This window comes from Typopeltis vanoorti, chromosome 1, assembly GCF_054136105.1.
Source record: "Typopeltis vanoorti isolate ZY-2024b chromosome 1, IOZ_Tvanoo_1.0, whole genome shotgun sequence".
NCBI lineage: Eukaryota > Metazoa > Arthropoda > Arachnida > Uropygi > Thelyphonidae > Typopeltis > Typopeltis vanoorti.
In genome coordinates, this window is record NC_143549.1 from 116001048 (window position 1) to 116016362 (window position 15315).

Consider the following 15315-nt stretch of genomic DNA (forward strand, 5'->3'; position numbering starts at 1 on the left):
CAAATACAGCTAAGGTAATAATCAGAATATTGCCAAATGATATGAATAAGATGGAAAAGTAAGGAAGTGAAAAGAGCTATTGGTTGAATGTTAGTAATTGTAAAAAGTGTTCACTTTTCTGTATTGAGATATACATAGGTGCATTATATAGATGAACATAATATACAAGAGAGTGATCAAAGGTTAGAAATTTAGGAGTTTTAGTTGATAGGTAATTGACGTTAAGGGAACATTTAACAAATATTTGGAATACCACTCAGAGGGTAATTGCACTGCTGTAAAGAATATTGGTACTCCTATCTAACGATAAGGAAATTATTTTAAAATTGCACAAAACGTGATACGACCACGCTTGGACTACTCTGCGTACATCTGTTCATCTGGATTCCGAAATGATGAGACACAACACACATTGTTAGAGCAGCAAATTATGATTTCATTTTTATTTAAATATTATGTCAGGACCAGAGGAATGTAAATCATGAGAACATATTACGCATTTGTGGAATACGGCCACTAACAAACAGCACAATAAGGTGTCATATGACAATGGCCTACAAAGTTCTCAAAGTATTATACACGATAACAGTATATGAAAGTTTTTATTTTATAGTGGGCGTTAAGAGAAGGATCTAGCGTTCATGGAAATCAAAGATGGTTGTAGTTAAAGAATTGACTATAGCTAGAGTTTTCTGTCATGTAGCAGTGCTATATTGGAATGGCTTTCTTTTGTATGTAGTAAGTTTAGGTATGGTATGTGAAGGAAATGAAGATCAGTCCGACAGCTGATGTGGGTGAAAATTGGCTACTGTAGATGAGTCCTTGATTCCTTGCGAGTTTAATAAGTAGGATAACACACACACACACACACACACACACACACACACACACACACACACACACACACACACACACACACACACACACACACACACACACACACACACACACACACACACACACACACACACACACACACACACACACGATTCCTATTAACATCCTCATGATGATGATTGTTAACAACCACAGAGACTTCTTTGCTGAGTCTGTGTAAAGGATCCTTCGTTGGAAAAACTAATGTTTGAGTTCTTTTTAGGAGACGAAACACATTAAAGTTTTAAAACTGAGGTGAGAAGCCAGCTTCGTACAGAGATGGGTGAGATTTTTCTCCCTGAAACTAGTTTTTTTTATCCCTCAAATAGTCGAACTATCCTCTTATCATATATATTTGTATACAGAGATTTGTATCACATAAGGAAGGCAACGGGGAAACCATGTGTCCTGCAATAATTCCCTAAGTAATATAGCCTTGCTACTCCATAAATCATAAGGTTAATGAGCGGAAGAGTAACTATTGTTATAGAAAAAAGAAACAAAATGGGTAACAGCCTTATGTTCTTTATATAACCATCAAAACTCTGTTCTTCCGTTATTATTGATATTCCTGAAATAATAATAATTATTATTACAATTATTATTATTATTATTTAACACCTCCAGGGAGCCCAAAGGCTCATTGAGGGAGGGCACCTCTACAACTCTGTATCTACCACTCAATCCCCCAACTGACCGCAACTACAACTACCACTGCCTATCTTCACAGACAATCACAAACATTCATGCCCACGGCGGGGATTCGAACCCGCAGCCCTTTGGCTGGAGCCCCATGGCTAACGACTCGGCCAGCCAGGCTGGCAGAATTTCTTCGAAAATCCTTTTTTAGTACATCTTTATTCTGCTTATGGTAGGCCAGTAGAGAAAGAGCAGCTATAAAGATGTGCATACGTTGGTCCAAGTGTAATTAATTCTTATTGGATGTCATCAGATACATTCTTAATAAAAAAAATACAATAATGACTTCTAAATAAGTTATTTTCTTGTAATTCTCTTAAACTCTTAAAGCACTATTTCATTTGATTGATTTGTGCGGTTTGATTTTTCTTTTCAATTGTAAACAGCAGAGAATACATTTGATAAAAAGGATGCAGGAATGCTTGCTGGTATGTGAATGGGTTTCAATGCGAAAAATGTATGACCATATTTGATAACATTCGCCTAGCTTTTGTGATATATTTTTATTACTATTGTTATTGTTGTTTGTTGTCAGAGTCAGAATCTTTTAGGAAGTTGTCGACTCGTTATTAAATTTTACGTTTCATCTTTGCACTTCAGTTTCATTTTTTTCTTAATACATTTATTATGATAATTTTTAATTACATTATAAATTAGTGGATCAGTTTGAAACCAGAAAAACTTGTGCTCCTTATCTAACTTTCAGGCGTTTTATAATCTCCTCACAAAACATTGGAAACATCTTTTAGCGGAATGTTAATTTAGTACATAGCGTACTAAACTACATTAATTCATTTGATCAAACATGTTAAAGATATTTCTTTAAAATATTCTTATTATTCAAACTACTCTACACAATGAAATAGTTTCATTTGTTCAAATCAAAGAAAGACATGGAGGGAAATTCGAGTGCAACAAAAGAATATGCTTCAATCGTTAAGAATAAATTTCTTGAGCTGTTAGCAGCTAAGGATAAATAATCATTGCGAACATACACCACAAATATACTTTCGTGTAATTCCATTCTGCTCGCAGACTAAGCTAGAAAATAAACAAACATTGCAAACCATTATTATTATTATTATTATTATTATTATTATTATTATTATTATTATTATTATTATTATTATATTTTATACTTTAATGTGGTTCAAACTCCTATTATTAATTTAAAAATACAAAGGAACTCTTCTTGTCACGCTGAAGACAATGGTGATATATAATTCATCGAAATCGGCCAAATGAAACCCAAATTTTAAGTGTGCTGAAAATTGAGCAGAGTTCACCATGGTCACTAACGAGTATAGAATAAAGGACATCGCCATCTTTACAGTTGTCCAAGGGAAGAAAGGTGAGACATGAAGTGCAACAAGTGCCTGAAGGAATTACCGTCCGACGGAAGTCATATAACCTGCAGGAAATGCCTTAGGAATCTTCACTTTACATGTTCCGGACTTTCAGAAACAACATGGCAAAGCAAATCCAATGCCAAGCGAGAGGAATGGAAATGCCTATACTGCAGAGAGAACAAAGAAACGACGCAAAGAAAAAACGACTGCTTCCGACGTAAACGACGCAACTGATTACGTCGGAGGCAGAATCGGACGATGAACTGAACAGACAAAAAAAATACCGGTGAGTCTTATAATTGAGTTCCGTAAATTTATTACTAGAAAAAGGTTTAGAAAATATAAAAGCCAGCTTGGTAGATCTTGTCCAAGAACTATTTGATAAACAGAATAAACGAATAAAATAACAAAAAAAAAATAAAACAAAATAGCGAATATGAAGAATTTGTTAAATTTAATAATTCGAAAGTCGAAGTCTTACAAACGGTAAAAGACATTAAAATCAGCATTAACGCATTAACTGACAGGAAGCACAAATTGATAAAAGACACGTCGGATCTCCGTCAAGAATTTAATTTCCTGAAACTACAATACGAAGTTTTAAACCAACAACAACATAAAGAAGAACTTGTCATAAACGGTCTTCCAGAAATTGAATCCACAGAAAATCTCAGAGACGTAGTTTTAAAGTTAGGCCATGCAATTGACATCCCCCTACAGTATAATGATATTCAGACCATAAATCGGATTCCCAGGAAGAACAAAAAACAAGGCTGACTACGACCCGCACCAGTAATAATCCGTCTGACAAGCAAGGCTACAAGAGACAATCTCATAAAAGCCAGCAGACTGAAAAAAAACAGATAGTCAAGGATTTAAATGCATTGCAAGACAATACGCCAATCTTTCTATCTAATATTTAACACCTTTCAATCAGAATCTTTTGAACCAAGCAAAAAAAGAAAAAACAGAAAAAAAAGTATCAATTTTTATGGATTAAAGACGGCAAAATATTCTTGAGAAAGTCGCAGACTTCAAAGACTATACAAATAAAAAGCTCGGAAGATATAGATAGGTTGCCAGAGTGAAACAAAAGACTCAAACTTAGTCCAATAAGAAGATCTCAACACAACAAAAATGAATGTGAACGATCAGATAGATGTAATTACACCTGAATATATCAGAAATTGCACTTTCGAATCGCTTGATGCATGGACACAACACACAGAACAACCGAGAGGTCTATCAATCTTGCATATTAACATCAGAAGCATTCGAAAACATTGGTTATCAGGAATCAATAATCTCAGTAATTACACTGATATTATTGATATATTGATTCTAACAGAAGTATCCATAACTAATGACGAAGCAACTGCGTTCCAAATTCCAGGCTTCCAACAACATAGATCATGCCCCCAAACAATAAGAGGGGAGGTGGAATATTAATATTTATCAAACAAAAATTAATAGCAAAAGAAACGGCCTATCAGTTGGAGCATGCTGAAACCCTTTGCTTCGAAATCACTAATACCACCAATAGACAGCATCCCATAATACTAAATGCTATTTACAGGACACCATACCTAAACATGATAAAATTCTTGCACGAACTCAATTGCTGGTTTTCACGCCAAGAAATATGCTCAACCGAATACCTAATGATAATTGGTGACATAAGCATAAATATTGCAAACGAAAACCAGAACAATACTGTACAATACCTAGACACACTATCCATGTATAATCTAATACCAACAATAACCTTATGTACTAGAGAAGAAATATCGGAAATACTATCACTGACTCCTGTCTAGATCATATAAACGTCCGAGCACCACCAAACAGTTACACTGCATCAGTCATAAAGTGCAAAGTAGCAGATCATTACTTCACCGCTCTAAACCTTCACACAAAGACAATAACCTTGCAATTCCTCACAGAAGAAAAGCGACAGAAAACAATAATAGACGAAGAAATAGTCACCCACGAAATAAGAAAAACAAACTGGGAACACCTGGCATCAGATTCAGCAGATATCTTATACAACAACATTAAACTCACACTGGAGGAAATATATAAGAAAGCTGCAGAGAAAGTCAGAATTCGTTCAAAAACAACACAATTTGTGTTATCCTTGGATAACACAAAACTTAATCCTAGAAATACACAGAAAGGACGCTTTATGGAAAGAATTAAAGCGATATCCAAATAACACAGCTTTAAAAATTAAATATAAGATAACCAGGAATCGCCTTACAACACAAATCAGAAATACAAAAAGGAGCTGCTACAGACACAAACTAACCTTTACAAAACAACATGAAACAAACCTGGCATCTGATCAATGAGATGCTAGATTGTGTTCCCAACATCACCGCCTCCGAAATCATAAAACAGAGCTTAATGAAAGACGCAAAACCTATCCAACAACTTGCAAATGACTTTAACCAATACTTTGTACACTCCATCCAAGAACTACACAGAAATATTCCCCCAATCACAAAACGAGACCCTCCACTTGGACCACAATCAAAACAGACATTATGGTTCCAACCATAAAAGAAGCAGAACTTCTCTCTGCAATACATCAAATCAAACCAAACAAAGGCCCAGGAATTGATGGTATAAGACCTAAAGATATAATGCAACATGCAACTAGTTTAAGTCCTATCCTACTAAAATTAATAAATAAAATATTTAAAACAGGACAGATACCAAGTATGCTAAAGACCGCCATAATCACCCATATACAAATATGGAAAAAGAAATTTAATCAGCAATTACAGACCCATAGCAACATTACCAATTATCAATCAAATTATGGAGCGGATCATGCTGAAGATCATACTGAAGAAGCATTTTCTCGGAGCAATTGTCGATGTAACTTTTTAAACTAATTTCTTTTTCTTCCACACTCTGTCTCACTTGCAGCAGACCACGTCCACCTATTCTCCTTGGTAGATACGACCGGTCAATATCATTTCGTGGATGCAATGCATTATGCATAGTCATTTATGTTCTAGTGTTGCATTCCAATTTGTCCAGGTCTTCTTTTGTCCAGTCTATTATCCAAGCTGTGTATCAGATCATTGGTATAGCTTAGAATTCATTGCCCTAATTTTGTTCACAGAATATTTCAACCTCCTTTGGTGTATTCTTCTATTGCTGCCTGTTGTGTAATTTTGGAGTTGAGAATATCACTGTCTTCTAATATTCCTAGGAATATATAGTGTTTGTTATCTGAAATTGCTCTTATATATTTGTCTTGATCAAAATTAAAATTATTATTATCATTAATTTTTCCTCGTTTAATTGATAAAATTGCTCATTTATGTAAACCAAATTCCAATTTGATGTCCTCATTAATACACATTGTGTTCAGTAAAGAGTCGATTTTCCATATAACTTCAAATCATTCATGTATAACAGAATGGGAACTTTTAATAGTACATTTAGGAATTTTATACCCAAGTTTTATTTTCTTCAGAATCATAGACAGATGTATCAAAGAAATGTTGAAGAGCATTGGAGACAACAAATCACCTTGGAAAATTTCAGTTTTAATGTTAATATCTCCGAATCGATCATTATTGACTAATTAAAGTTCTTTTCCATGATTTCATAGCAGAAACAAGATATCATCGTGTGTTTCTTAATTCCCAGGAATCCAGTAGTGTGGGAGGATATCGAATGCTTTCCTTTAGTCTATCCATGCCATGGTTAAGTTAGTTTTTCGTCTTTTTGAAGTTTTTCTGAGAATCAGATAAATCAAATTATCTGATAAGTACTGGTATATGGAATTTGCTATGATTTCAGTGAACAGCTTAAGCATAGTTGATTAGTATGTTATTGGACGATGTTCACTTGGGTCCGAACCCTCATCATTCGTGAAGACAAACGTGCGCCCAGATATCATCCAGCCTACTGAGCCTGACCGCAACAAATAATTAAATTGTTCTGCCATTCGATTATGTAAAGTGTTTAGGTGCTTTAACTAAAATCCATGTAGATCTTCTTTGTTATGCGCACTCCAGTTTTTTTTTTTTTTTAATTTCTAGCTTGTGCTGCACTGCCCGTTTCTTTAGTGATAATGATAATTTGCATTTGTTTTTGTTTTATTTCTGTTTCATTTCATTTCATCTTTATTATATTCAATAGGATTTTCCCAGATTGTCTTCTAAAATTTAAATGTTTCATGTTTTTCTGGAGAATGATTGTTTGCATTTGTATTTCTCTGGAGAAACTGAAAGAACTGACGTTAGTTCCATTGAAATTGCATGTTTTGTACGTATTCGTCTATTCTTGCTTCCCATCTCTTAATTTTTGGTGCACTCGCTATAATTCTTTGTTTTAACTCTTCGGTAACTTTAGCAATTGTTTTGTTGGCCAAATTATATGTGTTCGTCAGTTTGTTTTTGATGTTATTATTTTTAAGACGACCTTTTTTAAAACTGTTTAAGTTGCTCAGTACAGGTCGAAGTAAGTTGACTTTTCATTCCAACCGGATTTTGCACGGTGCAGACTGTTTCATATTCAGTTTTTGCATTTATGGTTTGAAACCAAGTTTCACTGTAATAATATAGCCATTGCTGTACTGGAGCTGATTTGTTTCCTTTTACGTTTGGTTCTGATGGTTTTTATTAGAGCATTTGCGCTAAGAGAAGCCGTTTTAGCTTAGATTTATGTAAAGCTTTTAATGGTGGTAGTCTTATACAGCCATTTATGGAGTTCATAAGTTCTAACATCCCTTACTTCATTTTACACTGCACTTCTTCAAAACATTCTGAGGTATGTCCTTAGCTTGATGTTTGTTGAATTGAATTCCAAAGTTAGATATAGCTACCTCGTAATGATTAACTGTTACTGGAGTTTTTGGTTTATTACATAACTCTTGCAGCTCAAGTTCAGTAAATGTGTTTTTTCATGGAAAATGAAATTCTTTTGGTCCATAAGTCTTTCTTCTGTTATTGCAGATTCTGTGAAATTTTGTTTCTAAACTACATGCATACGCTTTCCAAAACCTGCTATTGATCGGTAAAAACATTTCATAACATCTCTGTTTTCTTCTATAGTCCATTTTTAATTTTGGTTTCTACCAGTTGCTTTTCAGCTCCCTGACGTGATTGCCCAGCACGGAGAGCCGGCGTCGACTGATCCGTTATGGATTTCTTCTTGCTATTCATCATTAATATATGGGATGGAACATTGTTAGCCTGGCTCCTCAGATGAGATCTGTCTGACAAGGGGGGGGGGGGGATTGGCCCTGCTGGCAGCTATGCTACAGCCATAATAGATCTCGATATCATTGAAGCACGCAAGTTCCACCTCCAAGACAAGGCGGTGTTCCTTGAGCGAAGCTGAAACCTCACATTATTATTATTATTATTATTATTATTATTATTATTATTATTATTATTATTATTATTATTATTATTATTAGACGTAGTAGTACACCTTCATGGAGTCCAAAGTCGCATCGCTGGAGGGACCACTGCTACTAATACAGCGTATCATACCATGCATTAAATATGTCCACTTCTCCGTGCTCACCACCCTCGGGGAATGCATTCCAATCACTCACTACTCTCCATACAAAAAATCTGCTCCTCACCCCGATGCTCATACTCTCCTTATACAGTTTCATGGGATGACCTCTTGTTCTCTCCTTGCTTCTACCCATCCTATGTAAAACCTCACGTTAATGCAGTAATAAATCCTTAAGAGCTTATTTATCGATCATATCCGCTCTCCTTCTATCCGTCAATTTTTGCAAATTACGTTTATAGTTTTTATGGTTTTTATAGTCTTTATAGTTTTACATTACAGTGACCAGAACCCACCTTCATCAATCGTCCCTCGACCTTAACCAATCATCTTCATCGTTTTGAAAACCAGGTAACCAAATATGTGCAACGTAATCCAGGAAGACTGGCCTACAAATGAAAGCCTTATTCTTATCGATTAACTTATGAAGAGGAACAATTTTAGCCTCTTTCCACTTCTTTCAAACTTGGCCCAGTTGCAAGACTGATAATAAAAAGATATGTAAAAGCGGATCTTAACTCCTCGGAACATTCCATCAAAACACGCAGTGAAATAGTATCAAATCCTACAACCTGATTAACATTACATTTATTTAACAACTCATATACCTCCTGCTCCTATACTAAGAGTTTCTGCTTCTCCTTCTTTCACACTGCATTCAAGCTGTTATATTTAGAAGACTGAAAATCTTTATCAATTGCTCATTAAATACCTCAGCTCTATTCTCTGCAGCGGTTATCACCCCTCAATTTCACCAAGCAGTGTCATCCTTTCATAATCATTCTTTCTTTTACTGGCCACATGTCGACAAAATTCGATATGTGGCCAGTAGAACGCATTAAGACGCAATTAGATAACTGCCTCTAACTGCAGTTTTGCTAACCTTATAAAGCGAGTCATCTTCCCCTTCTGCTCTTTGAAATTCTCATATAAATGGTTGTTATAACCACTCATCTTATGCTTCATCCATAATACAGTACCTTCTTCCATATTTATTCTCTATTTACCCTATTGAGCTTTGGAATGCATTCTGTTATTGCTTTCACCAAGTAGTTCTCGAGTAGTATCCAAGTAGAATTGATATCCCTTCCATCTAGTTCCTGATTTCCAAGCTATTGCCCAATTTGTTTCCTGAGGTTTTCTTTATTACTAGCCTTATAAGTCCACATATACCCCTTTCTAACAGAAGTCATAAAATGACTGGTCACCCAACAAGTGATCACCACATGGTCATTCTTACCAACTGCTGGAAGATTTGATCCCCCATTTTATAGCATCTGATGAGACTATCCAATGCAATATTCTTGATCGATGAGTACCCTCTGTTAAGTACTACCTAAGGTAATTATCTCTCAAAAAATCTAAAAATTCATACTCTTTGTCCCTACATTCAGTCTCTTAATTCAGGTCTATATTACCATGAATAAATTTCCCCACAATGATCGCTCGTCTCTAAACAGGTTAATTTGCCTATACATTTCATTCTCATTACCCTCCACATTAGCAGGTCTGTAAACACCCAACCAAATATTTCATCTGTTTCACCTCTACTTCACATCATGCTGCCTCAATCCTGCAGCCAAAAATGAATTGTGCCCAGCTAAGATGGATTCCCGCTTTGCAAATCCACCTTAGATGGGCACCATTCATTTGCTACCATCAACAGTAATGCTCGCTTTCTTTCCTGTCTATCTTCAAAGAATATCATATCCGTCCATCTCTATTCCTGTCAGAATGTCATCCTCATGAAATATTATCTTGTGTTATACTATCAATGTTTGGAAGAATAAACTCAATCAATACAATACTTTCATTGAACAGCAATCATTTCTTGTTCTACATGTCCTATGAACATAACTTCTCCAATGCTCCTTATCAATAATTTCCCCAGTCCCCTCCTCTATATTACCACCTATTTTACAACTTTCCTCGCAATCAAACTCTCCCCGCCCATCCCAGGCAATCTGGACTTTTTCTTTGAATTATTTGCGCATGTAGTTATAAATCCAGCATGGACTTGTTTCATACAGTGTCTCTACGACCACTCTGATTCTCTCCGTTTTCCCGTTTGTTTTGTGCTTCCACCCTCTCATTTACTTCACTCATGATATTCAAATTAGAAGCCTCCCTACCCTCCTTTCTTTCTCTTTCGTATCACCTCGCACTAATTCGGATATATTCCTTACAATCATTACCTCTCCTTCCAACAACAATCTCACTCTCTAGCGAACTCACACCAAAGCCAATTAAATGCAGCCCGTCTTCATTACATAGTTCCATCCGTCCCTCATATTCATCTCACACATTCACAAATTCCACTCTTTTCTCCTCAGGTAATGCGCTAACATACCATTCGTAATATTTGCTCGCAGCCTTATTTCACCACTATCATACATTGGCAAGACAAAAAACTACCTTTCCTTCCGCAATGTTTATCTGTTCCTCTCCATAATAACCTGCTAATATCCAATCTGCCATTTCCCTTGTTCCCATCCAAACCATTGTCCTTACTGCAATCACCAACACTTTTGCTCTATTATTCCTCATGTCCAATGTTTCAATCACATTATACCGACAGAAGAACAAAACGTATGCACCTTGTCATTCACCACACCTTTAATAATCGAATCTCCAGAGAGATCCACCTCTCGACCCATTCGTTACATCTTTCACATGATCATCTTTTGTTCCACTCTTTTTAACACTTCCATGTATTTCTGTAATTCTTTTAATTTCATTTCGCATATACTCCATCTCTTGGCTCATCTTCGTGAACTCTATTTTCATGTCCTGATAAAATATATGGTAACATGAAGATTCATGTCTGATATTCTCATGTAATTTCATACAAGGTTTTTGGTTACGTTTGTTTGTGCAGAATCCGCAGCAGACTTACGCTGATGTTGAAACAAGAATAACGAATTGACTCGTGTATCGACGTCCGATCGTCATTCTTACCTTGCATTTGAAGTTACTGATCATTTTCTTAATGACTACTTGGCGCAACAGCAGCAGGCACTCTGTATGTATCCCATGAATGCGGAATGAAGAAGAACCGATGCTGCTGTACTATAACAACTTGATGAGAAGTGCTGTCAAAAGGCGAAACTACAGTTCCAGGTAATAAGAGTACAACAGCATGTTCAATATATTGTGTCATACTTTGTGCAACTTGACAAGAAGTAGATAATTAAGGTGATACAGAAGAAGGAACTATTTTTGGCTCTATGTCCCAGATTCTATGATATTTGGTTGAGTTTCGTTTAACTCAACAGTATTAAATAGGCATCGTGTTTGTAATTAAAAGTAGTAATTCATTATAAGTAGTTAATTGAGATGGTGCTTATTCATTTTTAAACTGATCTGATGAGCTTCCATCTTCATAATTTAGTAAGATTTTTTTCAAAGTTAGCCAATAACAATTTGTAAAATACAAGTGGCTCCAAGATTTCATGTTTAACTCGATGCACGTATGAAACACCAATTACTGAATGAATCACCCTATTTTACAGATTTTACTCATCGTATTACGGACTTTGCTCACCATATTAAATACTTCATTTATTCTTTTGATTACACGTAGACTAAAATGTAATTCAACTTCTAAATAAAATAATAATATAAATACGAGAACTAAAAAATTTATAAGACAATATATATTACGTCACCTAGCTTTTTAAGTTTTAAAATTTTATCTTAAAATATATACAATTTTATTTTATATATATAACATATATTTCACTTGTTCATTACAAAAAGTGTCGCATTTGCTCTGAGGTGAATGCTATACATAATCAAATCAAAAACATATCAAACATGGAAGACGGACTCTTCAGACTTTTCAACTTCCATTATTAAACTCATTATTAAAGATTTAGATGGTACCTTAACTGATATAGTAAATTTTAAAAAAATCGCATTATCTCAATTTTGGTTATTGGTAATTGACGCATTAGCATATCTAATCATTTGGTAGTGTCTACTCAAGAGAAATTGGCAGAAACTGAAGACAACAACCTTTCGTTTCTTTACTTATTAAATATAAGTTTCGAAATTACTTTAGAATTAAAAATTTTCTTTCATACACCTACACGCATAAAGCTACATTGTAATTATAACAAAGAACATTGAAATGTAAATTTGACAGTTAAACTCAGTAAAACATTCTTCATTGATGACTTTTATTGTTGTTGTTGTTGTTGTTATCCAACATATGCAGGATAATAATAATAATAAGTTGTAAAACTTATCGTGAAGGAACATTCCACTAATCATGACATCACTCTACTCATATACCGCGTAACCCATCATCTACATAATATCATCTAACTGCCATTAATACAGTACATAATCTACCTTCACGCACTACGCAATCTACTGCTAACAATTGTATTTGTGTCTGTAAATTTCTTGCGTTTATAAATAAAAAGTAATTCGACTTGATAGTTAATAAGCATATCAACATGTACACAACATTGAATAGACGTTTCGAAAAGATAGCACGCTGAAGTCAGAAATCATTGGCGTAAGTTGTGTGTTTGTTAACCACATAGTTGAAAGATGAAAATTCCTCGGAGTCTCAATGTCATTAACTAGTTCTTTGGTTAAGACTACCATCCAGTCCCATGGCAACGTTTCAATTTTTTTTATTCTTCTCATAGACTGTTAAAAACTCAAATATCTTGATAAACATATTCTTTAAAATAATACATTTCAAAAACAAAAATAAAAAAATTTGTAATAGTGCTCTCGGGAATGCATTATTTATTCGAAGCAATATGATATAAAACTACAAATATGGGATAATCAGATTCGCTTTTCAACTGGTCTCATTAACAATCATTTAAACCGAATGAGATAGATATGAACTGAATTTCGCATATATAATAGTTCTTCAGTTGAATATTTTAATGCCTGGCAAACATATGAAACTAACTGCAAATTTTATTAATAAGAAGAAATTATCGTATGCATTTATATCTCGAAAAGGAACTAAGCAATAATTTCCTAGCCCTAAATTTTTCACTTTGGATTCTGAATGTTGAGGACATTCCCAACAGGGAAACTTTTTTCACGTTTACAACAATACAAACTAAACGACCACACAACCAATAGAATTGATATCATTCTGTTCAATGCTATGTAGATGTTTCATAGCACGATGTTCCGTAAAGTGACTTTCGGACGGAGAAAATTGTTAATACCGCAATATAAGAAAACTAAGAGAAGTCAGAAAAAGACACAGGGAATCATGGAACAAATTCGTTTCTAATTTAGAACGTGATTTATATAAAGTAAGACCCAATGTATATTAACTTTTGAAACTCCTAATTGCAGATGTTAAAGAAAAGATAAAATTAAATACCGAATTGAAATTAGAAGAATTTCTAAATTCTATACAGAAATGTGGACAGAATTTTAAAAAAGACAACTGGCAAGCGCTTAATGAAAATGAAAAGGAAATAACTAAAGAAGAATTAGAAATCAGCCTGAAAGAAACAAGAAATGGAAAATCTCCTGGAGCTATGTCAAGAACTATATAAATATGCAGGAACAAGATTCAAAGAAAGACTCCTATTATTTTTAAATAAAATGTATACAACTGGTAACCCTCCAATAGAATGGTAAAAAGCAATTGTGATTTCTATCTTTAAAATGGGTAATAGAAATGACCCTAAAAACTGTAGAGGTATCAGTATACTAAATTCCTGTTACAAAATATATAGCAGAATTTTAAATAGCAAACTAATGAAATATTCCAAAAACTATATTTTAGAAGTATAGAATGGGTTTAGAAAAGGACGATCATGTAAAGACCCGTCCTTTTGCCTAAAATCAATAATACTGAAAAGAAGAGAATACAATTTAGAAACACATATTGCATTTATTGACTTCGAAAAAGCATTTGACAAAGTTAAAAGAAACATATTATTCAACATACTAAAAGAAATAAAAATACCAAATAATATCCTAAAGGCTATTAGAAGTATATATGAAAATAATCAAATACAAATAAGATTAAATCACGGGCTATCATATACGAGAGAGATAAACCAAGGAATCCAACAGGGATGTCGCCTCTCAGCAACTCTTTCTAATATTTACTTAAATGAAATAATTATAAAATGGAATAAAAATTTCAATCATGGTATTAAACTTTCTCCTACAGTGAACTTAAACACTCCCCTTTTTGCCGAACAATAATTACAAATTCTGAAGATAACTTACAGAAAGTTATTTTAGATCTAAATCAGATATCCAAAGATTATTGTATGATAATATCAACAGAAAAATCAAAAACTATGACCTTCAAAGGACAAGATCCAGCAAGTACTAAAATAGTAATAGATAACAAGATCTTAGAACAGGTGAATTCGTTTAACTACCTAGGATGTATGATCACATATGAAATTAAAAAAGATATAAACGTAAAAATTACAAAATATTTAAAATTTTGCAGTTTTTAACAAATTTTACAATACACTAGCCCTACCAGTCTTATTGTATGGAAATGAAATCTGGACAATAAAACAAAAAGATCAACAAAGATTAATAACAGCAGAAATGAAGTTTATGAGAAAAACTGCAAAGTATACTCTATTTGATCACAAAAGAAACGAAAAAATTATGAAAGAATTAAACCAAGAATTAGTAATAGAAAAAAATAAAAAATATAAACATAAATGGATGAAACACGTTCAAAGAATGAAAACAGAAAGATTACCAAAACAAGCCTTAAGTACAAGCCATTAAGAAAAAGAAAACCAGGACTTCCTCTTAAGAGATTCAATGACGATTTCTAAGGCCGAAACAGGCCGCGCTAGGGCTAAATCCTTGATATTCA

The 15315-nt window shown here is 34.0% G+C and overlaps 1 protein-coding gene across 1 annotated transcript in view; it reads left to right on the top strand.

Moving 5' to 3' along the window:
• LOC150110339 (macrophage mannose receptor 1-like) overlaps positions 1–15315 on the top strand; it is a 161065-nt gene that overhangs the window by 47156 nt on the left and 98594 nt on the right. The gene's annotated exons all lie outside the window — the stretch shown is intronic.